The sequence below is a fragment of the Gobio gobio genome, assembly GCF_949357685.1.
Source record: "Gobio gobio genome assembly, chromosome: 23".
In the NCBI taxonomy this organism is placed as follows: domain Eukaryota; kingdom Metazoa; phylum Chordata; class Actinopteri; order Cypriniformes; family Gobionidae; genus Gobio; species Gobio gobio.
The window spans coordinates 33,805,569-33,831,548 of record NC_137119.1 but is presented as its reverse complement, the minus strand read 5'-3'; the positions used below and the strand labels follow the sequence as shown (position 1 = coordinate 33,831,548).

At 37.9% G+C, this 25,980-nt stretch overlaps 1 protein-coding gene across 2 annotated transcripts in view; it reads right to left on the bottom strand.

The window, feature by feature from the left end:
* Nucleotides 1-25,980, bottom strand: part of dpyda (dihydropyrimidine dehydrogenase a) — a 307,704-nt gene that overhangs the window by 120,050 nt on the left and 161,674 nt on the right. The window lies entirely within an intron of this gene.

Genomic DNA, 25,980 nt, shown 5'->3' with positions numbered 1-25,980 from the left:
GATGGCCACAATGACTCCATCATGGGTACATGACCTCGGGACACCTCCATTAGCGGCTAATAATTAGCGTACTAAAGGAACAGACCTACACCATAGAGGCAGACCTACAAATATGCCTCGCTCCAACTATCCCAACAGACTCTGCTGCTATAAAATATGCTCCGCGGCTATAATTTCTGTGTAGAACAACATAAAGAAGACAATTATGACCATATTCTACAAAAAATCATGACACAAATTCAATAGTGTTATTTCTGCTTCCCTCTCCCAGGGGGCTTTGAAGTGGAGCTAAATTCATATTTAATCATACACGTTTGAAATTGTGCCGTGCAGTAGGGAAAATGAAGTCTACTTGAACCTCAGAAAAAGGGGTTTTTACATTACAAAATAAAGTCATTCATCCATCAGTTCGCACTAATATCTTCCCTTTCTCACACTTTTCCGGACTACATTTTATACATGTAGCAGAGAGGCTTGTCTTTCCTCTAAAGTGCCAGCATGCCCACGAGCCATGATAGATGTTCTCTGTACTACATTAAGCTACAGTTGAAAATTCATCTCTTGGCATTAGAGTCTCAAAGGATTCCCTGCCAAACTGCTATAATATCCATCACTGATTGGATATATAGAGTACAGGTCATCCCGGCCAGACAGTAATCAGTCCACGCGGTAAATTAGAAGCTCGGCTAATGAAGCTGGCAGAGTCGCGAGGATCATGCCATAAAGCGAACCGCTATTGGCTAATGGCTTTGGCCCTCGATATGAGCTTCCACCAAGCCAATGAATTGAGGCTCTCACTAGTGTAGACATACCTTCTGGATTTTGAGCCAAGAAATCTGTTGTATCAACCCTATGTGTAAATGACAAATTGAGCTTATATTTACATTTTGCATGTTTAAAAATCCACAGACACTATGCTTTGGGTGGTCGCAAGAGCATTGCTATGGAGTTGCTACACTCTTTAAAAGAAATGTTCCAAAAGGGGGTTTTTCTTGAGAAGCCATAAAAGAACCATTTTTGGTTCCCCAAAGAACCTTTCTTAGAATCCCCTTAACATTTATCTCAAGAACCTTTATCCACTATAAAGACCTTTTGTGCAATGAATGTTACTGGTTCTTCATGGAACCATAGATGCCAATAAAAAACATTTATTTTTCTGCGAGTGCTTGCTAAAGTATATGATTTTCTGGTCTTAAGATATGGCTCAAAACCCTCCTTGTAACAGCACACCATGATTTGAGGTATCATTCATGTCTGGAGCACAAACGGTTGCGGGACGAGATACGTGCTGACGTTTAATACTGAAGGTTAGGGGTCTGTTCTAATCCTTAGCAAGCATCATTAATTAAAGACAAAGAAGGACTTGTTTTAATCCAATGTGTCTAAGACCACAGTGCAAAGAGGCTAAGGGGTTAAGAAATTACATTTCGTGTTTCTTCGTCTTCTCTTGCTGTGAAAATTGAACTGATAAACTCAACAGAACAAACAAAAGGGAGTGACAGCTTAATCCTTTGAACTCTGATAAACCATCCATCATAATTTAACAGTGTGAGAGGACGATTTGCATATCCTAATTAGAACCTACGCCTTTACAGAACAATTACAATAATGGCAGGCAAACTTCATTTTACAACATTTGAGCAGTTTTCAAGCCACGGAGACAAGACTCTTTCACTGAAAATGTGATCTAATTAACATAAATTTGATTCATAAGTGAGGCTCCAATGTGTGGTTTGTTTTTGCATTACTCATTACACATTTTTAATGCATTTTAATTACTTTTTATATAGGTTTATTTATTGGCCATGCTTGCGAGTAATTAAATCATTGTTACTATTGCCCATACATATGCTTAGGGATTTCAAACTTCCAACCATCAAGGGATAGTTCTCCCAAAATTGAAAATTCTGTCATTAATTACTCACCCTCATGTCGTTCCAAACCCGTAAGACTTTCGTCAGATCTCTTTGATGAAATCTGAGAGCTTTCTGTCCCTCCATTGACAGCTACGCAACTACCACTTTGACGTGCTGCGTAACACACGAGAATGAACCTCATTGGTTCTTGCAGAAGCTCAAACGTGCTGCGTAACACAAGAATGAACCTCATTGGTTCTTGCTGAAGCTCAAAAGTGCTGCGTAACACAAGAATGAACCTCATTGGTTCTTGCTGAAGCTCAAAAGTGCTGCGTAACACGAGAATGAACCTCATTGGTTCTTGCTGAAGCTCAAAAGTGCTGCGTAACACAAGAATGAACCTCATTGGTTCTTGCTGAAGCTCAAACATGCTGCGTAACACAAGAATGAACCTCATTGGTTCTTGCTGAAGCTCAAAAGTGCTGCGTAACACAAGAATGAACCTCATTGGTTCTTGCTGAAGCTCAAACGTGCTGCGTAACACGAGAGTTAACCTCATTGGTTCTTGCTGAAGCTCAAACATGCTGCGTAACACAAGAATGAACCTCATTGGTTCTTGCTGAAGCTCAAAAGTGCTGCGTAACACAAGAATGAACCTCATTGGTTCTTGCTGAAGCTCAAACGTGCTGCGTAACATGAGAATTAACCTCATTGGTTCTTGCTGAAGCTCAAATGTGCTGCGTAACACGAGAATGAACCTCATTGGTTCTTGTGGAAGCTCAAACGTGCTGCGCAACACACGAGAATGAACCTCATTGGTTCTTGGAGAAGCTCAAACGTGCTGCGCAACACACGAGAATGAACCTCATTGGTTCTTGCAGAAGCTCAAACGTGCTGCGTAACACGAGAATTAACCTCATTGGTTCTTGCTGAAGCTCAAACGTGCTGCGTAACACGAGAATTAACCTCATTGGTTCTTGCGGAAGCTTAAACGTGCTGCGCAACACGAGAATTAACCTCATTGGTTCTTGCGGAAGCTCAAATGTGCTGCGCAACACACGAGAATGAACCTCATTGGTTCTTGGAGAAGCTCAAACGTGCTGCGTAACACGAGAATGAACCTCATTGGTTCTTGCTGAAGCTCAAAGCTCAACTTTTTGAAGTGTCAAAGGGGTAGTTGCGTATCTGTCAACATAGGGACAGAAAGCTCTCAGATTCCATCAAAAAGATCTTCATTTGTGTTCCAAAGATAAACAAAAGTCTTGAGGGTAATTAATGACAGAATTTTATTTTTTGGGTGAACGAACACTTTTCATTTTAAACATGGGTGTGTAGCTTGTGCTGTGGACATGAGTGACACCTCAAATCATGCAGTTAGTTGAGAAGAAGTATGAAAAGACTTCCCATTTTCACCTGGTGGACAATAAAATAGAGAGGATAAAACACTCACAGAGTTATTTTGTGATTCCATCAATAGAACAATGATGATTTGGGTTCCCCAAAGAACCTTTCAGATAACCGTTGTTAAAAGAAAAATGTTTTTCTTAGTGTGAAGAACATTTTAATAATCTAAATAACCTTTAATGCAATGGAAAGGTTCCATGGATGTTCACTAGCATACAGAAGACCTCAATGCTAACATACATTCATGGAATAAAAGCCACAACCCTTGCATTTTTTATTTCTGTGCATCAATGATAACAAGATGAGGTTCTGTTAGGAGCACGGATTGACAGTTAGAATCTGCTGGCAGATACTTCAGTCTTATGAGTGACATTTCCCTACATGACTTGCGGTTGAAGATGAAGACGTTACCTCTTCTTTAATGAAAGTGTGGCGGCCCTCCAGTGAAGACTCTGTTGGGAATTCAGACAACCATCCCATGAGCTCGAGGCCAATCTGTAAGTCTATATTTAATGAAGCCGTGACCAGGGAACATTTGGCTGCCGGCGCTTTGGATTATCAGGCGAGGGTGGAACAAGACGTTTAATATTAAGCAACTAGAAACCATGAAAATTACCCAAAGACAGAGGTCTGGCATGCTGAAACAGGTGCCGCACACAGCGACGGGAGATAAGACACGCACGCATACACACGCTCCCTTTCCCATTCTCTCCTTCCCAGCATGCATCTCAATGCAAATTGGATTCCCAAAGATGAGTGCCGATGGACATAAGACGTAAATTCGTTCCTCCACACAAACCGTAGTGTTAATATGCATGACTGCCACCAGCCAGCCGAAGACGGGATTAAACCTGCCTGGGATGGACACGTTATATGGGTTTCTGTTTCAACCTACAGTGGGGTCCAAATGTCTGAGAACACATTCCAAATCTGGAATTTCTTTTCTTTCTCATTTTGTTTTATTTTAATCTGCAAACAAACCAAAACAGAAAAACAGATATTAAAGAATTCTACTAGTCAATCTGTTCCATGCAATTACAAAGAACAATGGAGACTTTCGTGCATGAATCCTTCAGATCAATTTTGTGAACTGGATCAATTGATTTATTTAAAAGATCTGATTTAAAAGAACCCAATCAGTCTGATTAGTGAACAAATCATTCCGACTGGTTTTGTGAACGGAATAAACGGATCCACTGAAAAGAACTGACTCAAAAGAATCACATCGTTTAGATCGATTTTGTGAACTGAATCAATAGATGTATTCATAAGATCTGACTCAAAAGAATCAAATCATGTTAATTATTAAAAGAATTAAAGAATGTTTTTTGTGAACTGGATACAAGCTCGATACAAAATCGTACTCATGAACAAATAATTTAGACTGGTTTATTGATCAAGATCAACTGGCCATTGGAAAAATCTGACTCAAAAGACTCAAAGCAGTCCAATTAGCAAACAAATCCTTCAGAACAGTTTTGCGAACTGGGCTTACTGATTCATTAAAAAGATCTGACTCAAAAGAACCAAATCAGTTCAACTAGTGAACAAATCATTCATACTAATTTAATGAACTGGTTCAACTGTCCCATTGAAAAGATCTGACTCAAAAGATTCAAAGCAGTCCAGTTGGTGAACAAATCATTCAGGGCTGTGTTTCCCAAAAGCATCGCTAGCCTAAGTTTATCTTTTTATTTGACCTTTATTTAACCAGAAAGATCTCACTGAGATTAAAAATCTCTTTCACAGGAGTGTCCTGGCCAAGAATTATCGCAGAACAACTGCCCCCAATGGTCTCTACGATCAACTTAGGCTTACGATGCTTTTGGGAAATGCAACCCAGAGCAGTTTTGCAAACTGGATCAACTGATTAACTGAAAAATATATAACTCAAAAGAATCAAAAGAAGTCCAATTAGCGAACAAATCCTTTAGAACAGTTTTGCGAACTGGATCAACTCAATCATGAAAATGATCTGACTCAAATGAACAAAAGTCTAACTCATGAACAAATAATTTAGACTGGTGTTGTGAGCTGGATCAACTGACTCATTGAACCAAATCAGTTCAATTAGTGAACAAATTGTCCTCTTGAAAATATCTAACACAAAAGATTCAAAGCAGTCCAGTTGGAACAAATCATTCAGAGCTGCGTTTCCCAAAAGCATCGCAAGCCTAAGTTTATCGCAGAACAATTGAGACCTTGTCTCTACGATCGACTTAGGTTGCTTTTGGGAAAAAGGCAGCCCAGAGCAGTTTCGCAAACTGGATCAACTGATTCATTGAAAATATCAAACTCAAAGTCCAATTAGTAAAAAAATCATTTAGACCCGTTTTCCAAAATTCTTTACCAAAGAATCAAATAAGTCTAATTAGTGAACAAATCCTTCAGATCGGTTTTTGTGAACTGGATAATGTGATTCATTGCAGAGATCTGACTCAAAAGACTATATCTAGACTTCTGTGAACCACTTTTATGATATTTTATGGTGCATTCATATATTTTGATTGTATTGAAAAGAGTAGCCAGGAATAAATGCACCTTTTCTACAAAGGCAAGCATTTTCACTGACGTCTCAAACTTTTGGACTCCCTTTGACGTGGCTGAACACCCTCTTGGCTGTGTGATGGTTTTTGACACGTCAAAGGTCTCAGAACTCTTTTCTGTTGGGGTCTGTTCACCATTCGCACGCTGTGACCTATAGAGGAAATGCAGGGAGGACCATTTTTATATTTTTCCTACAGAGACTCTGTCTCGCTCACCATTTCATGTGTGTTTTTGAGCTAACAATGTTTTATCACAGCACAACAGGCCCCTAATCCTCCTGTACAACAAACAGGCTTTCAGAAGCGGACACATGCAAGAACTACTAATCAAAATGCAGCAGGCTACACCGCCGTCGAGCTCACACACTCGTGCTAACATCACAAACCCACATCCACACGCTTTCACATACTAATGAGAATATACTGTACTCTGACCTCACATCACCACACGAGCAGACTATATACTAGCAATGGCTTCTGGAAGCATGAGCACACGATCATAATTCACCACTGCACTTATGTTCACTGCGATCATCTGCATATTTTCACATTTTTACAAACCACCTTTGAAATGCAGCAACGGAATATCTGTTTCTCTTTACACGTTTCATTATCCCGAGGAAGATGCTCGCTGCTGTTTCCCATCTATCTCTTGCGCTCCCCCTCTCTAGACACGCAGGGGAGATCAAGTGCGGAATATACTGCTCAATGGCCGATAATCCCGCACATTAAACCACAGGCTTGAACTAATACCATATCAAATGCTTCGCTATTCAGATCCAGCATCCCGCAGTAATTGTCTTATTTCAGAAGATCAAAACGGCAGGGAAAATGCAAGCGGTTCCTTACCATCATTTTGGATTGTAAGAACGAACAGGCGACATTTAATGGGGCAATCGGAAGAAAACAATCTGAAAGAGAGCGGTCAAAGCTGCTTAATATACATCTGACACAACATGAACCATGTGTACAGGACAAAAATACAATAATCTAAGACCACTCAAAAATACCTCTATTTTGCCCCCTTTTTTTAAATTGTATGTTATTTTCCTTGACAAAAATTATCATTATAATTTAGCAAGAAATCACTTTGATTCACCAAGGATATATTAAATTGATCAAAAGTGACAGTAAAGACTTTTGCATTTGAGATGAATTCAGTTCTTTTAAACTTTCTAGTCATCAAAGAATCCTGATAATATGAAAAACTATGAACATTTTCAACATTGATAATAATAACAAACAGCAAATCAGCATATTAGAATGATTTCTGAAGGATCATGTGACTGAAGACGTCAAAGTGTGTTTTAAAGGCACGCTGTGTAAATGTTAGAGGCATCTAGCAGGTAGGTTGTTTATTGCAACCGTCCACCGCTCACCCCTCCCTTTCGAAGCACATAGAGAAGCTACGGTGGCCAACACAGGACAAAGATGTCATCATCTGAGACAGCAGTGAGTAGCTAGCGCTCTGTAGAGCAGTTTGTCCGTTTAGGGCTACTGTAGAAACATGGCGGCACAAAATGTTGACTTCACTGAAAGGGGACCTGCGGTGTATGAAGACAGAAAAGGCTCATTCTAAGGTAATAAAAACAGAACGGTTCATTATGTAAGGTCTTTATACACCATGCATTTCTGTCAATAGATCCTCATAAATACTACGCACTGCACTTAATAAAAAAACAACTAAAATGTTATTCCCAGGGTTAAATTAGACTTTGAAACAGATTTCCATTGTGGTCTCAGACTTTTAAACCCCACTGTACACTCAAAAATGAATTCATTACCCATAATTTAACTAAATAAAGTTTTTACACACAATTGTGTTCATTCAAAATAAATCAGTTTAGTTGGGTCAACACAATTTGGTTGGTTTAGGTCAAATTAATTTACTCTAGTATGTTTAACTTAACTATAGGCTATTATATTTCTGCAAAACTACATTTTCTTATGTTGGTCTAACTTAATTTACCGGGGTGTCCTTAATTTTCTTATGATTAAACAAGCAGTTGATCATTATACACAATGGGACCTATTTTAATGATCTGAGCGCATGGTCTGAAGTGCATGGCACAGGTGCACTTAGGGCATGTCCCAATCCACTTTTGCTAGTTTAACGACGGAAAAACTGGTCGGCGCGATAGGCGCATGATCCAAAAGTAGGGCTGTAACGATTTGACCAAAAATAAAAACCTCGATTAATTGAACATTTGAATTGAACTATGTTCAAACTGGCATGCCTTAAAACACATACAAAAGACAAAGCTTTGTGAGGACGCTGGTGAAAGAGGTCTGCCTTCAGGGTGCGCGCGCGTTGTCAGAAACGCGACGGGGCTCGGCTCTCTGTGTCACAGAAAAAAGCTTGAGCACTGAACGGATACGTTTTCCGTATTGTTGTTTTTGAATAGTGCATAATCGCTTTAAATGTTCAAGCCTTTAAATGCATTTACTTGACAAACTTTATGAGGACGAAAGTGAAAGCGATCTGGCCTCGGGACATGCGCGCGCCATCTGTGTGTGTGGCAGCGCGTAGGCTATAAAAACGGCAATTAACTGAACTGTATAAACTGTGTAAAACATGCAGTTACTATAGTGATTCTGGGAATCTATAAAGAAAGATAACTGCTCTGTGTGCCTGCAAACTGCACTTGATGTGACTGACGGGGCAGAGTCACGTGACTAAAACCGAAATAACCGACATGGAAAAAATATGTTGGTTAGAGGTTCTGAGTTTCGGTTTCGGTTTCGATTAATCGTACAGCCCTACCCAAAAGGGTTGTACCTAGTCTCTTAATGAGTCATGGATATGTTTGGGGCGTAAAGTGCAATAAACTAATCAGATTGTAATCTCCCATTCCCTTTAAAAGCCAGTGTTATTTACATGGTGGAACTGAAATAACGAAGTGGAACAATGAAATAACGAAGCGAACGGAAAGACACTTCTCCAGAGTGGAATCCTTTTATTTTTAATATTTGGCATGTTTGTGTGCTGCTGCTGTGTGTGAAATAAGCAGAGTGTACGGGAGTTGTGCACCCACCTATAGGCTCACATTACTAACGCGCCCTTTAAATAACACAAAAAATACTGCGCTATTGACTTTAGACCAGGTTTTTGTTGGTCAATGGCACAAAATAGCAACACGCCAACAATGCGCCTGAACACACCTCGTTTTCAGACCAGCACGCCCATGGGCGAACAGATGGGCGTGAGTGCATTTGCTATTTAAACAATGTGGTGCTGGACGTGAAAATGATAACTGCGTCGGGCTGAAACTAGCAAAATCACGCCGGGTGTATGACAGGGCCCAATGTATGTAACAAACAAATAAGAAAAGACTGGTGTCACTACTGACATTTGTATAGATCACTGAGCACCCAAAGCTTCAGCTCAATGGCATAACCACAAAATTCAAAATCACAGAAACTCCTCTAAATGTCCAACATAACTAAACATTAAACACTAACATGTCTTTACAGAAAAATACATAAAATAACAATGAATCCCTACATTTACATTCCTAATGCAGTCCCTTGCAAAGCATGCTGGTTTAATTAAGCAAACTTCAGTTTTAAATATATTAAGTTGAATGAACACAAAAATTGTGTTACTTTGGCTGATTTTAATTAATTAAACTGAACAAAAAGAGGGAAAATCTTTGAGTTAATGGGAGCTAGATTATTAAGGGACCGTTCACCCAAAAATAAAAACACTGTCATCATTTACTCACCCTCAAGTTCACCCAAACATGTATGAATTTCTTTCTTCTGCTGAACCAAAAAGAAGAACAGTTGGTTGGCCTATTGACTTCCATATTTTGTTTCCCATACTATGGAAGTCAGTGGAGCCAATCCGCTGTTTGATTACCTATATTCTTCAAAATAGTGTTCAACAGAAGAAAAAACTCTACAGGTTTGTAACAACTCGAGGGTGAGTAAATGATGACAGAATATTCATTTTTGGGTGAACTGTCCCTTTAAGCGTATTTCTGTAACATAAAAAAACACATTTAATACTTGTGTCAGCCTTTCTATGAAACAAAAGACAGAGCCTTACTCTAATGCAAATTACAACATGAGTCTTGCTTGTTAAATGCGTTATAGACTCATCTGGGTGAACGCTCAGCATTCTGCATGGATCGTACCTGCTTTCCAGACAGCCTGCATCACCAGAATTGATCTGTGAGATTAGTCTCCTCTCACTGCATTTGTATAACTATAGTATGCAAGTACCACACTCACACAAACATAAGGAATAACAATGAAGATCAACACTGCAAAATGACTACGGATGTGCATGCTACACTGATCAGGCATAACATTATGACTAATATCGAGCTTCAGTAGCTCGTCTGTTTGATCAGACCCACACGGGCTAGCCTTCGCTCCCCACGAGCATCAATGAGCCATGACCCTGTCGCCGGTTCACCACTGTTCCTTCCTTGGACCACTTTTGATAGATACTGACCACTGCAGACCGGGAGAGTTTTGGAGATGCTCTGACCCAGTCGTCTAGCCATCACAATTTGGCCCTTGTCAAACTCGCTCAAATCCTTACGCTTGCCCATTTTTCCTGCTTCTAACACATCAACTTTGAGGACAAAATGTTGACTTGCTGCCTAATATATTCCACCCAATAACAGGTGCCGTGATGAAGAGATAATCAGTGTTATTCAGTTCACCTGTCAGTGGTCATAATGTTAATCCTGTTCGGTGTTACTTATATAATGTATAGATGTTTTAAAACATAATGAGTAAATGCAATTCACGAAAAAAGTGATTCTACAGGGGAAGTAAAACGATTCTCATAAGCCCTCCCGTCGCTACCCAAAAGAAAATATCTATTAAAACTGAAAAGGTGCATGCTTTTGTGGATGACATTTGCTCTGGTTCTGTATCTGATTTCTGTGGGGTCCTTGGAGTCACTGCAGGATGGAGAGCAGACAAATAAAATAATAAAATCTTGAAGAGCCATAATTACACTGAGTGGCCCCAAGTCGGGGCATTAATCATTATAAACAGCCATGACAGAAAAATCAAACCACTTCTCCTGTGTACCCAGGCCAATGCACCACAAAAAAGAGAGAAAAGTAGAAGAGAAAGAGAGAAAATAAGTGTGTAAGCCGTCTTGTTCATGTTGTTGCAGACCTGTATGACTTTCTTTCTTCTGTGGAACACAAAAGAATATATTTGGAAAGACAATGGGGTCCATACAACAGTGAAATTCATTGTATGAAGAAAAAAAAACACTGGGGCATCTTTCATAATATGTTTGTTTGTGTTCGACAAAAGAAAGAATGGAATGCAGGTTTGGAACGACATGAGGATGGGTAAATGATGACAGAATTGTTTATTTTTGGGTGAACTATCCTCTCAAAATGTGTTGTAGCTGTAAATGTGAAGAACATGGGCTGTTAGACCATCTTAACCCATTCCCTGTTTTTTTGAGTTGCCAGCCACCGCTAACATTTTTGATAATTTTCACCTTTCATGGCCCCCAGAATATTTTGTTGTATGATTATCTGAATATGCAATATATCTAAAGAAATAACAGAGCCTCTGCTTTTAAACAAATCAACAAACAAAAAACATTTTAGTTTTATTCTAGCTTCATGCATTCTTTTTCATCAATACTTATGGTGGGCATGTTTCATAAAACATTTTGAACAAAAAAAAAGCTTTTTTTAAAAGACTACAATGTGCATAAGCAATGCTTTTATCACTTGTTTAAAATAGGTTAAAATAGCAATTTTCTCACGATTTACATATAGTTGGAAACATTTGGGATATTGTAAGTACTCAACCGAACAAAATATATAACACTGGCCTAGTGTTTTTTTGATATTTTACTGAAATTTTGTTACATTTACTGTATGTTTCCCACATTTACTGCCCTTTAAAAGGACAGTTCACCCACAATAAAAATCATCTACTTCCCCTCATATTGTCAGAACATTTATGATGTTATACACACAGACACTGAAAAACTGTTTTCAACACTGATAACAATAAAAAGTCTTTCCTGAACACCAAAATCTGTATTTTAGAATGATTTCTGAAGGATCATGTGACACTGAAGACTGGAGTAATGATGCTGAAAATTCGGCTTTGCCATTACAGGAATAAATTACATTTTATATAATAAATAATACATTTAATAGAAAACACTTATTTTAAATAGTAATAATATTTCACAATATAACAATTTTTACTGTATTTTATATCAAATAAATGCAGCCTCTGTGAGCATAAGAGACTACTTTTTTTCTTGTTTTAACCCTAAACTAGTGTAAATGCTGTAATTTTCTGCACACAAAGCTAACATATTAGAAATCTTGAAAAATTGTCATATGGACAACTTTTATGGGACTTTCTTGTCTTTTTGGGGACATAACAGCTCTAGTCCCCATCCGCTTTCATTGTATGTAGAAGAGCAGCCTGGACATTGTGCTAACAAGCTACTAGTGTTCTATGGAAACAATAACATCATTCAAATGTTCAAGTGAAATGACGGCGAGTACATTTCATTTAAACCCGAACGATCCCTTTAAACGTCAACTGGTCGCCCTTTCACTGCACAGAAGTATAGGATTTTAGATTCTAACAGAGACAAAAGCACAAAATTCAGTAGCATTCAGCTACCTCAGCCTTTTTTGAATTTGCGTACATACATGTTCAGTCAGCGTTTATGCATGTGTTGAGCATACATGCATTAATGTCTGCTGAGATTTCGGACAAAGACCTCTGCGACTGCTGTAATCTTCTCTCTATGGCTGTCACTCAAAATCTAAGCAACCTTGAATCCATGACAACGTTCCAGAGACACATCTGTACTTGCAGAACCTTGATAAACCATGTGACAACTTTCTTCCCTTTAGTGAAAGGACTCGGAGGGACAATACGACACAACTGCCTTTCATTCCACTAACTCGTGTGAATAGAATTCAGCTTCGGTAAAAAAGAAAAAAGAAAAAAAAAGCTCTTTAAGTTTCAAGGCCTCATGCTGCTTAAAATAAGACAGAGGAACAATTCTGGAATAGAGGCAAGCATGACATTCACTGAATCATGGAAAATGAATGTTGGTTTTGTAAAAAATTGATTTGAATCTCATGCAGTCAATAAACCACCGACTACATAGTGCATGCTTTTGGACACAATATATTTCAAAGGAAAAAACAGACATATGCAAAATTTAAAAGCTATCCGAGAAACGTTTCGTAGGCCGCTGCTCAACATGATTGCAATCCAGAGAAGTGCACGAGATCAGTTTGCCTGAAAGAGACTTAATAAATTAAAGTCTGAACGGAGGATATTAACCGTGTTTGATAAATGAACAGGGATATTGTCTGTCAGCTTGGTCATTAGTTCTATTCACCAATTACTTTTCTAGGTGCAAAAGGGAAGTCACAAGCACTGGCCCGTGGGTTCCCTCCTTGAACGCTGAATGAACGCAGGCCAACAAACAAGTCTGAAATTAGACCACGCAATATATTTGTCACCCTTAGCGATAGGGATAAACATTCACTTGGACGTAATTGTTATTGGATTGAGGGTCTAGGCATTGGCTTTGATTCATTATCTTAAATGTCTATAGCATTAGGATTATAACCTATGGGAGAGGTTTCCAACCTTTTCTGCCAACAGAACTTTTATGACCAACATCATTAACTTGCATTACCCTTGAGATTAAAAATAATTAATTACTGAATATGAATTAAATGAAAAATATTATTATATATTAATTGTATTAATATATAATATAATATAATTGAAGAGGAGATGTGTAATTATTTGAAAAATAATGCACACCCGAGGTGTAATATTGCTTTACCACCACAATCATTTTCTTAACCACCTTTTTCAATAATTCAATGGCCCGGAGTCAAATATTCTGCTTATACTGCGGTTACCACACCTCAAAACATTGTTCAGATAATGTATTTCAAGTACTGATGTCAAATAATAAATCGCGATTAATCACATCCAAAAAAAAATTTGTGTTTACATATATTGTATATTGGGTGATATGGAACTGTAATGCAGTCAAGACCTGCCTGAAACTACTTTAGCTGTGCGTTTCCCTGAAAATAACCACACACCTTAAAATGTTTGTCAACCAATCAGATTCAAGTGTTCAACAGCCCTGTATAGTATAATATAAAGTGATGTCAAATTGATTAATCGCGATTAATCGCATCTAAAATAAAAGTTTGTATACATATGTGTGTGTACTGTGTAGAATTATTATGTATATATAAATAAAGACACATGTACGTATATTTTTCTTAAAAATATTTAAGAAAAATATAACATACATACATACATACCATACATACATACATACATACATATATAAACAGTATATACATATACATATATATATATATATATATTATATATATATATATATATATATATATATATATATAAATATATATATATATATATATATATATATATATATATATATATATATATAAACAGTATATACATGCAACTATTTCTTAAATATATACATGAATGTGTGTTTTTATATATACATAATAATTATACAACGTACACACACATTATGTAAACACAAACTTTTATTTTGGATGCGATTAATCGCAATTAATCGATTTGACAGCACTCAAATATGATAAATATAATGCATATAATATAATATATAACATAATACTATGCGATTTAGTCATAATTATAAAAATATTAAATTAATTGTATAAAAAAACTGAAACACTAAATATGAATTAAATGAAAAATAATATAATTTATTGTATTGTTATAATTTATTTATTTCATTTAAGAACAAAAAAAACTGATCTTAAACATGGGAAACAAATATATGGTTTAAGCAACCATGAATTGAAAATGAATTTTCCTAGTTCAATAAATCCTATATAAACCCTTATGTTCGAGGTTATTCAGCGTACATCTTTTCAATAAAACGCTTTGAGCAACAATATAAAAATGCTTATGAAAAACATGTATTAAATCCTTCAGTAAACTCTCCAAAGTCAACAGAGAACAGAGCTAAAGACAAAAGCTTTAAAGCAAAAAAGTCAAATACGACATAAAATTTCCCATGTTGTTCAGCATGTTGTGCCCAAATTTTCTGATGCCATTTATCCGCTTATTACAACAATTTCAATCTTTATTGTCATATTAAAAGTAGCAAAAACCAATCCTAAATCGAGGAGGCTACATCTCTGACAGACGCTTTTAGAGGCGCATCGTCTGACGTCTATTCTGAGCACTTGATGAAACAACTCAACATTATCAACGCACAACCCAACAAACACATCCAGCATGCTTAATAAAAGTATATGAAGCAGTTAAAATCGCTGACATAAAGATTTAGTAGGCTGCTCTTCAAATAGACCAGAAACCAGAGCGGTCGGCTCATTGATCATCAGCTGTCACTGACGGAAATATGAAAAAACAAGAAGCAACACTCATCCACCCCGGTGTCATGCTTTATGGGGAGTAAAGCGTCCAAAGACATGATGAGTTTGATCAAATTAGTAGACTAAAGAGATCTGTGAGGCACAACTTATTTGCCCTTTCAGCCATGCAAAAGGTAGTGAGAGGCGCTTTGATCTCCCAATTAAACGGGTGTATTTATAAATGTAAACATGTAGCTGAAGCTAATGAGCCCGGGCGATTGGACTTTTCCTTTTTTTATACACGCGATGAAGCCCCCGATCGGCACCTCAGCTAATTTGCTTGTTAAATAAACACAAATCACTGGACTGTGACTGTTGTTCTACATGTCAGTTCTGTCTAGCTATTGTTCTATTGTGTTTTGCTTTTTCACACAAACCAAGTAGTAAACTACTTGCACTTGACTCCTGCACCAATCCGTGGTGCGTAATTTATTCAAATTAAACTGAAGGAACACAAAAGATGCACGTACAGTGCAAAACATGATTGTTTACAGCTTTTTATTGTTTTGTGCCCTTCTGGGTCTCTTTTTTTCTTTTTCTAAAGAGAATGCATTGGTCTATGACTTCCTCTCACGGAGGAAGTGATAAATGTGATTCTTTGTCCATTCATTCTATAGATATGGCAGTTACGCCGAGGTTACGGAAGCGGTGCAGTCTTTTTCTGAAAGTTGTGGATTTCACCTTTGACATTTCCCTGAATTGATCTGCCGGCTGTATTCACTGCGTCTTGGCTGACTTGAAAAAGCAGTGATTGAACAGTGACTGTGTTTCTATCTCCGTCTGTATTGATTAGATGACAGGACAGATTGAGGGAATCGTCTTGTCGTGTATCACGTCTCTCCGTTTCAGGCGGCTCTTATCAAGATAACCCCAAACAAAATGCCAGCGACGAGACGGCGCAGTTTACATGCGACATGATCCTCGATTTACACTTGTTCATAGGGTTCTGAGAAAAAACATTCTCTTGGCACATCTACCCCGTTTCACAGACAAGACTTGAGCTGAGTCCCAGACTAAAATGCATGTTTGAGCTGTTTTAACTGAAAACACTTCACACTGGCATATCTCAAAATATGTCACTGCCATTGTTTTCTAAGGCATGTTTAGAAATTCTACTTAAATGTCCTGATCCTGGCTTAATCTAAGCACTGTCTATGAAACCAGCCCTTAGTGCTTAACTTTCTCTAAATTATACTTTGTCAATGGAAATTTAAGGCCCGGGTATATTTAATTTTCAGTTGAGTGCATGGATGGATGGATGGATGGAACGAACAAACAATAGAAAGATGGATGGATATAATGATAGATAAAACGATAGATAGAACAATAGATAGATAGATCGTGGAGGGATAGATGGATAGAAAAAATGACAGACAAACAGAAAGAAAGATAGATAGAATGATATATAGATAAACAGAAATAATGATAGATAGATAGAACGATATATAGACAAACAGAAAGAACGATAGGTAGAATGATAGAACGATAGATAGATAGAACGATAGAACGATAGAACGATAGAACGATAGATAGATAGATAGATAGATAGATAGATAGATAGATAGATAGATAGATAGATAGATAGATAGATAGATAGATAGATAGATAGATAGATAGATAGATAGATAGATAGATAGATAGATAGATAGATAGATAGACAAACAAAAAGAACAATAGATAGAACGATAGATAGAACGGTATATTGATAAACAGAAAGAATGATAGATAGAACAATAGATAGATAGACAAACAGAAAGAACAATAGATCAACAGATAGATAAAACAAATAGATAGAACGATAGATAGAACAAAAAAAGTATAGATAGATAGATAGATAGAGAGAGAGAGAGAGAGAGAGAGAGAGAGAGAGAGAGAGAGAGAGAGAGAGAGAGATAGAATAACAGACAAACAGAAAGAACGATAGATAGAATGATATATAGACAATCAGAAAGAACAATAGATAGAACGATAGATAGAACGGTACATAGACAAACAGAAAGAATGAAAAAAGAAAGATAGATAGATAGACAAACAGAAAGAACGATAGATACAACGATAGATAGACAAACTGAAAAAACAATAGAACGACAGATAGATAAAACGATAGATAGAACGATAGATAGAATGAAAAACTATAGATAGAATGATAGAACATTAGATAGATAGATAGATAGATAGATAGATAGATAGATAGATAGATAGATAGATAGATAGATAGATAGATAGATAGATAGATAGATAGATAGATAGATAGATAGATAGATAGATAGATAGATAGATAGATAGATAGATAGATAGATAGATAGACAGACAGATAGACAGACAGATAGACAGACAGATAAACAGAAAGAACAATAGATAGAATGATATATAGACAAACAGAAAGAACGATAGATAGAACGATAGATAGAACGATAGATAGAACGATAGATAGATAGAACGATAGATAGAACGATAGATAGAACGATAGATAGATAGATAGATAGAACGATAGATAGATAGATAGATAGATAGAACGATAGATAGAACGATAGATAGATAGATAGATAGATAGATAGATAGATAGATAGATAGATAGATAGATAGATAGATAGATAGATAGATAGATAGATAGATAGATAGATAGATAGATAGATAGATAGAGGGACGGACGGACGGACGGACGGACGGACGGACGGACTAGATAGATAGATAGATAGATAGAGATAGATAGATAGATAGAGATAGATAGATAGATAGATAGATAGATAGATAGATAGATAGATAGATAGATAGATAGATAGATAGATAGATAGATAGATATAGATAGATAGATAGATAGATAGATAGATAGATAGATAGATAGATAGATAGATAGATAGATAGATAGATAGATAGATAGATATTGCAGTACCCGTGCAATAAAGATATAACTTTAAAGTTTGTTTATATCCAGGTAGAAAAATACCCCAGATCTCTCCGATTTTGGCCTCCAACACTGAGGCTGTCACAGCATCGCTGGCTAACACCGAGGGGGGCCGCAGCCCGGGCCCCTGCACAAATGACAAGTGGCGCCGTTTGCCGCAAACCCTGATTCTGTCAGTCTTTACTTCTATCGCCTTTCCGTGTCATGTTAACCGCCAGTCACTGCCAGCGCGCCAATTATACAGCCAGGTTCCCGGGCATGCCACACACTCTCTCATTCGCTTTCTGTTGATAAAAAAAAGGGAGAGAAAGAGAGAGAACGACTTCCACAAGACTTGCTGTGCAAGCTTACCCTAATTAACCATCAGCTTAATTAGACAATTTACTGTGTAATTAGCAGGCAATTAGTCAACACCTCTCAGATCGTAGTGACTGCTTTGACAGACCCACTTTTCCAATGCTGATTCCAGAGTCGAAAAGCACCTTAGTTGTTTATTTTCTCATCCCCTCCCCTAATGCGCGCCAACTGCACAGAGGCACAGCGTAATCACGGCTGATGAGACAGGTACGTCGAAAGACACATGTTAGTTAAGCGGGAGGTATGTGCGAGATGGGGACGGTCTGTCCTCCTTCGCCGCAGACGGCTCCTCTGCATTACAAAAGCTTCTTCGGGATGTTTTCCCTCAGGGGAGAACGAGAGAAGCCTCGTCAACGATCTGTGATTAAACACGGGGTGTGAGGACAATAATGATACATTTTACAAAGCAATCATGAGGTAGTTCTCGGTCAAAAACCTCTCATCAACAGCCACTTTAGCAAAACAATAGTTAAAAAGAACATGATTAAATAGCGTCATGCCTAAAAGAAAGCAGATATTATGAAGCCTGAACTAGATTTTTTACATTTCCTGAACGTTGCCAGAACATTGTTGGATGCCCGTTAGGCAGTTTTGATCTATGTGCCGTTTAATGTTGATGATTGTGTTAGTTTACATGTGCGTAAGCAATGCTTCTATCGCTTGTTTCTGCTGCTTCTTCGCCTGTGTTTTCCTCCAGAGATTCTGTACTCTTTAGCCTCGTTCACACTGTCAGTCCAAATCCGATTTTTATGTAAATCCGATTGGAATCTGATTTACTGTCCACACTGTGTATCGCAACTGTTCAGATCCGATTTGTGTGTCGATGCAGCTCTTTCATTTTCCGGAATATCTGAGTTGGTAGTGAAACCCCTCCTGTTCGAACCGCCCCGCTCCAAGCGGAAGTCGAACCCGGGTCCGCCGGTTCGAACCGGTTTCAAAGCATGTCTCCGTTATAGGGCCCTATTTTAACGATCTGAAACGCAAGTGTCAAAGCGCGAAGCGCAAGTAACTTTGTGGGCGGGTCTCGGCGCTGTTGCTATTTTCCCGGCGGGATAAATGGCTCTTGCGCCCGGCGCAAATCTAAAATGGGTTGGTCTGAAGTAGCTTCATTATTCATAGGTGTGGTTTGGGCGTAACGTGAATAAACCAATCAGAGCGTCATCCAACATTCCCTGTAAAAGCAGGTGCGCAAGTTCCATTATGGATTGCTATTATTATGGCGTATTTACCAGGCGCACGCCAGGAGCGGTTCACAGCCGAGGAGACTGATGTTCTTGTAAGAGCAGTGAAAGACAGAGAAGTTGTGTTGTATGGGGATGGGAGAAACCCACCCAAAATAGCGTCGGTTAAACAGGCGTGGGAGGAAATAGCCACAATTGTTTCATCAGCTGGCATCCCCAGGACGTCGCACCAGTGCCGCAAGCGCTACAATGACATCAGAAGACGGGGAAAGTCCAAGCTTGCCAGCATCAATCGGGCACGCCGTGTAACGGGAGGTGGATCTGCCTCTACTCAGGACCTGACGCCAGCAGAGGACATCGCTGCGTCCACCCTCACCGATTTTTTTTCCTGGTTCTTGACGGACAAACCAATTTGTTAGATGCCCTTATATACATATATGTCTTGCCAGAAGTTGCCACTATTGGGCAAACAGGTCTCCTTAATTATTAGACTACAATTAGCCTGAATAATTTGTAAGCTAGATTTATGCCTATTTTTTCACATCTTCGTGGCACACCACAATGATTTCCGTCATCTCATGTGTTAATATTTTTTAGTGTAACAATTTATGATTTGCAAAAATAACTGTTGCATCTGTGTAGATTACATGAGCAAAGTGTATGCGCGTTGTGCACGCTATACATTATGGTCAAGCATGCGCCCTTAAAATAGCATAATGAACAACGCGCAACGCGCCACTGACTTTACACTAGGTTTTTTCTGGTCAGTGGCGCAATTGTTTAATGGAACAGCAAAATAGCACCAGGGATTGTTTGCGCCGGAACACGCCTCCTTTTTTGCGCTGAACCGCCCAGGTAGCGCAAGTTCATTCACTAGTTTAGCGACGTGCTTCTGTGGAGGGAAAAGCGCGCTTTGCGAGGGTGCAAAATAGGAATGACACATGCGTCGGTGTACAAAGTCAATTGCGCTGGGTGCAAGATAGGGCCCATAGTCTTTCAGCATGTTTTCTATAACAACGTCTGCCGCTTACGTGTTACGTGGCGTGAGAAGGTCTCATAACGCAAAATACGATCAGAGCGGTCAGACTGAAACGGATTTCCAGAAATGCGATTTGAATAGGATTTCAAACTACATATGAATGTAGCTCGAAACGGATTTGTAAAAATCGGATTTCATGTGATTTTTTGCCGTCCAGACTTGCTAGATCTGCTCAGATTTCAATCGGATATGCACAAAAATCGGATTTGGACTGACAGTCTGAATGAGGCTTTTGAGAATATGTGTCATAGCGCCCCCTATTGTTTAACAGTGAAAAAATGGATTTCTGGTAAATTCCGTCAATGGCAGAGAAGCGTTGTCATAAATAACAGAAAATTCCATCAATGGTGGGGAAAGAGTTAAAAGACATTTGTCTTTCTACCTAGTGACTGTGCAATTTTTCGGTTTTAAATTTTAATATATTATTTTATTTAAATTAGTGCTGGGCAATTAATCGCATCCAAAATAAAAGTTTGTGTTTACATAATATGTGTGTGTGTACTGTTCATAATTATTATGTATATACAAATATTTGCATGTATATACTGTATATATATTTATCATATATATATATATATATATATATATATATATATATATATATATATATATATATATATATATATATATATATATATATATATATATATATATATATATATATATATATATATATATATATATATATATATATAATTTATCTTATATATAAATATAAATAATTTATATATAAATATAAAATTTTTCTTAAATATATACATGCATGTGTGTGTATTTATATATACATAATAATTATACGCAGTACACACACATATATTATGTAAACACAAACTTTTATTTTGGATGCGATTAATCGATTGCCCAGCACTCATTTTACAATTATTGAAAGAAAAAAAAAAAAATCTAATTTTTTGATGAAAAATCATATGTGATGATATGGTGATAGCTCAATGCACAGTATAAGCCCATATTTGATCATTTTGAGTTTATCTGGATTAATTGGAAAAAGAAATCTGCAATGCTACCGAGTAACAGTATACATGCACTGTTTTCAAATATTTGAAGAAAAAAAAAAAACACCAAATTTGTCTACAACTTATTTGCCAAGTTACATTATATGATGACATATATCTGCATTATATGACCATCGGTATCAGCCTAATCAAACACCATTAATTAGGTTTGTTAAATGTGTGTGTGTGTGTGTGTGTGTGTGTGTGCATAGACCCTCAATAGAGTTGTACTAGCCTCTCTCCCCCTCTCTCTCCCTCTCTCTCCCTCTCTCTCCCGCTCTCTCCCGCTCTCTCTCTCTCTTCACAGCAGGCCAGCATGCAGCTACGGGAGGCTATCCATCTCTCCGCTTTAACTCTGTCACAGAGCTGGAAGTGCAGAAATGGCTGTGTCACTTCCAAATACTCTCAAGGGGCCCCCATCCCAGAATTCTCTCCTGCTGGTGTGAAATGGAAATGAGCCTGAATACAGTACATGCTGGGTTGTGCCAATCTCCAGCTACAGCGAGCACTCTAAAGGAACTGAAACAGTTCTCCTTGGTACTAGTGCAGGAAAATTAATAGACATGTTTCTTTTTTCTTCATTTAACACATTCATATGAACCTTTCTGGGTTTAATGGGTTTTTCAAATAATTTGCTCTTCAATAGTGGTTTCAAAATATGACGAAATTCTAGTTTAAAGATATGTGAAATCAAATGGATCCTATGCACAAAAATATGTGTGTGTACTGAGTATAATTATTATGTATATATAAATACAATAAGATTTTTTGTTTATATATAAAATATATATATATATGTATATATATATATATATATATATATATATATATATATATATATATATATATATATATATATATATATATATATATATACTGTATATATACACATAAACTGTATATGCACGTGCACACACACACACCCATATATATATATATATATATATATGTATATATATATATACACTAAAAATGGATTTGTTTTATACTGGCGATACATAAAATTACAATAAAATGGATTGCTGTGTAAACATGTAAAACTGTTAACTTTTCAAATACACAATTTGTTTTGTTTATGGACCCATTTTATATTAGGTGGCCTTAACTACTATTTACTAACATTTAAATGAATCAATGCACTTATTGCATATACATGTTTTTACATTGTACTTACATAAAAAAATTACCTGCATGTAATTACACCTGTAATTAATTTCTGTAGTTACATTTATAATTACACAGTTGACACTTCCCTTACACCTAACCCTACCATTAAACTTACCCATACCCCCACACCTGTCCCTAACCGTACCCGTATCCCACCTCAGTAGCAGAAAAAGTGTTTTGCAATACAATATGAACACACTAAGTACATTGTACATATTTTTTGATGCAAGTACATAGTAGTTAAAGGTGCTGTATGCAGGAATTACAGCTAGTGGTTGAAATGGGTACTGCAATCCAAATTCAAAATATTGCTTGCCCCACCCCCTCCTCCTCAGACTCTTCGCTTACACGGGTTGCCAGTTCGACGACACGCAACAGGAACGAGCGCAATTGACAATGGAAGGCAAGGAGACTCACACACTGTAAGTTGATGAGTTGAGTTATCCGCATTTTAACGTGCTTCCGTTCATGTAGATTTTAGATGGATTCCGAGGCTTTTTAGGTCTGGTCGAATCTGCGATCTCTGACCTAGTTTGTTTGCTGGCTTCCATGGCAACAATGGTCTTCCGCCACCTGGCAACCTGGCGTATCGAAATACTATTGGGTAAACTGGCAACATGCGTTATCGCACAGACCAAAACAAAAACAGACATTCCACACCGAACACAGAATTCAAAGTAAAATAATATGTGAACTTTGCCTGGTCCCTCTCCATTGACAAGCGTCAACTTCCTTGAAAGCGGGTACTCTGTTGAAGTTTAAAACTATTGGATCTGCCAAGAGCCAGTCTGGATCTGCCATAACCAATCGCTAACGTTTGGTCGTGACGTATGAGGGGAGACGACAACAACTATCGGCTTAGCATCTCCTTCACCATTAACGGAGCGAGCTGGAAACTTTTCCCAAACCCTGTGGGGAGGAGGGCCCCAACATCATGGCCACCAACAAAACTCAGCAAAGATTCCTCTTGCTCCGGCTTTAACTTCCGGATATTCGGCAGCGTTGCCACAACGAATCGAATGGCTTCGCTCGCATCTTTCTCCGCCGCCATTACTGAACTACAAGTCAAACTAGCGCACAACATCAACGTCATCGTTCTCAGCCACTCCCTCTGTTCATTGATTGGACCGGTTAAAATTTGGCCGGAGAAAACCAGCGAATATACCGCAAGCCCAGACGACGTACTGAAGGAAAATTGAGCGGAAATACGTAGGAGGGCGGAGCCAGGCTAATGCAGGGTTCGGTGGTGGTTGACACATACACACACCCTACCCACGTGATCTGCGAGCGCAATACTGACAATACATTTAAAAAATGCTAGTCATTTTGATCATCTTATTTTGACATCTCATATTATGCATGATCTCTTACATCGATGTTTGTTTCTTTTGTTCCTCATTTTTTACACCATTTACAGATAATTGTTTTGGTATATAATCATATCAATATTAAAAAGTAGCATTAAAAATGAACAAATAGCCAAATTTTCTGCCATATGCAATTTAATTAAAATGATCAGCTAGCTAATAACAACTTTGTTCTGGTTTCACCTCACTCCAGTCTAAATGATTGTAGGCTATTTATTTTACTACACATTGTCAACAGAAATAAGCTGAAATACTGTTGATAATTAAAAATAATTCATACTATCCACTCTTGCTAAATTGGGTAAGCACACTTGTGTTCTCATTTCAGATGCGTTCTGAGTAAATGATACACTGATTCATTAGTTCAGTGTTGGACAGTTCAGTTGTTCTAACCAGTCGTTAAAATGATTCGGTTCAAAAGAGTCATTAGGTCACGAATCGGACATTAGCAGACGTGCTGTGTGCGAATCCCGTCTGTTAGAACATCGCGAAAGATGTCAACACACAGAAAACACTTTATAACGGAATATAATTTGTTTCCCGTTTATTGAAAGTATGCTTTATGTCAGCTGGTCAGAGAAGAGTCAACGTTTTTTGAGCGCAATTCACACCCAGCGGTAATTCTAGGAAAAAATTGTCCGAATGTGCCACGTGCAACATGGTTTCAGTAGCCTGACGTCGTCATACTCAATTCTAGTCAGAATATGAGTCTGATACTGCTCAGTTGGGCTGTGATTATGGGGCGTGTTTCAACCGAACCAGGAAAGACCTCAATTGGATAGACCTACAACCAATCAGAGCAACGGAGCGACGCATAATGTTATTTGTAAAATGTCAACAGAACTCAACTGCACTGTGTTGCCATGTCTGCGGGTTGAAGCGACCCCAATTATGTGATATACAGACCCAGGAATGCGATTTTAGCTGCCATCCCTGCCAAAATAACACATATTTTACCCCCAAATGCCTTTTTTCCCCCGGAGAACCCCCCTGGAAAGCTATTGGGCTTGTTTTTGGCTAGTTTTGAGGAACGTTAGCAATTGGGTGGTTTTGTTGTAAAAACTTGGCAACCCTGTCTGCACGCACGCTGGAATAAGTTACGTTAGAAGAAAAAGATGAGCGTAAACACATCGTGTTGTTTTTACGTGTTGTAAAAAAAGAATTTAAGGATACACAGAGTACTTACCAACACGATCATCATTTCTGAGAGAAATAGTAAAGGTGAACGCATATACAAACAAGTTCTCTGTTTAGGATTAGAACAAATTGAACCCAAGCGCTCTTTGGTGACGTGGATGATTACGTTACTGTTTATCATCTGTCCGTCATCGTCTAAAGCCCGCCCTGACAATTTCATTGGTCCGAACAGTTTCTGTTCGGGCATAATTACTTCTCTACGGAGAAAGTCCAGACCGAACTGCCCGAGTAAAAATGTTGAGGGCGGGGCTAAGTTCGGCTGGCATTCAGGCTATGGTTTCAGTCTTCCGACCTTTTGATTTGTATTAATATGTGAAATATGAGAAAGAGCTAACACAGTGATTATTTTGAAGACCCAGAGTGCGCGCGCGGGGGAGGAGCTCTGATCATTCTCTCTGTCACTCAGTCACAAGCGCAGCATCTATTCTACATCATTCACAAATCACAATAACTCATCAAATCAGGCTTTGGCGGGACAAAAAATTGTTTTGGGGGCCGGCAAAAAATTTTC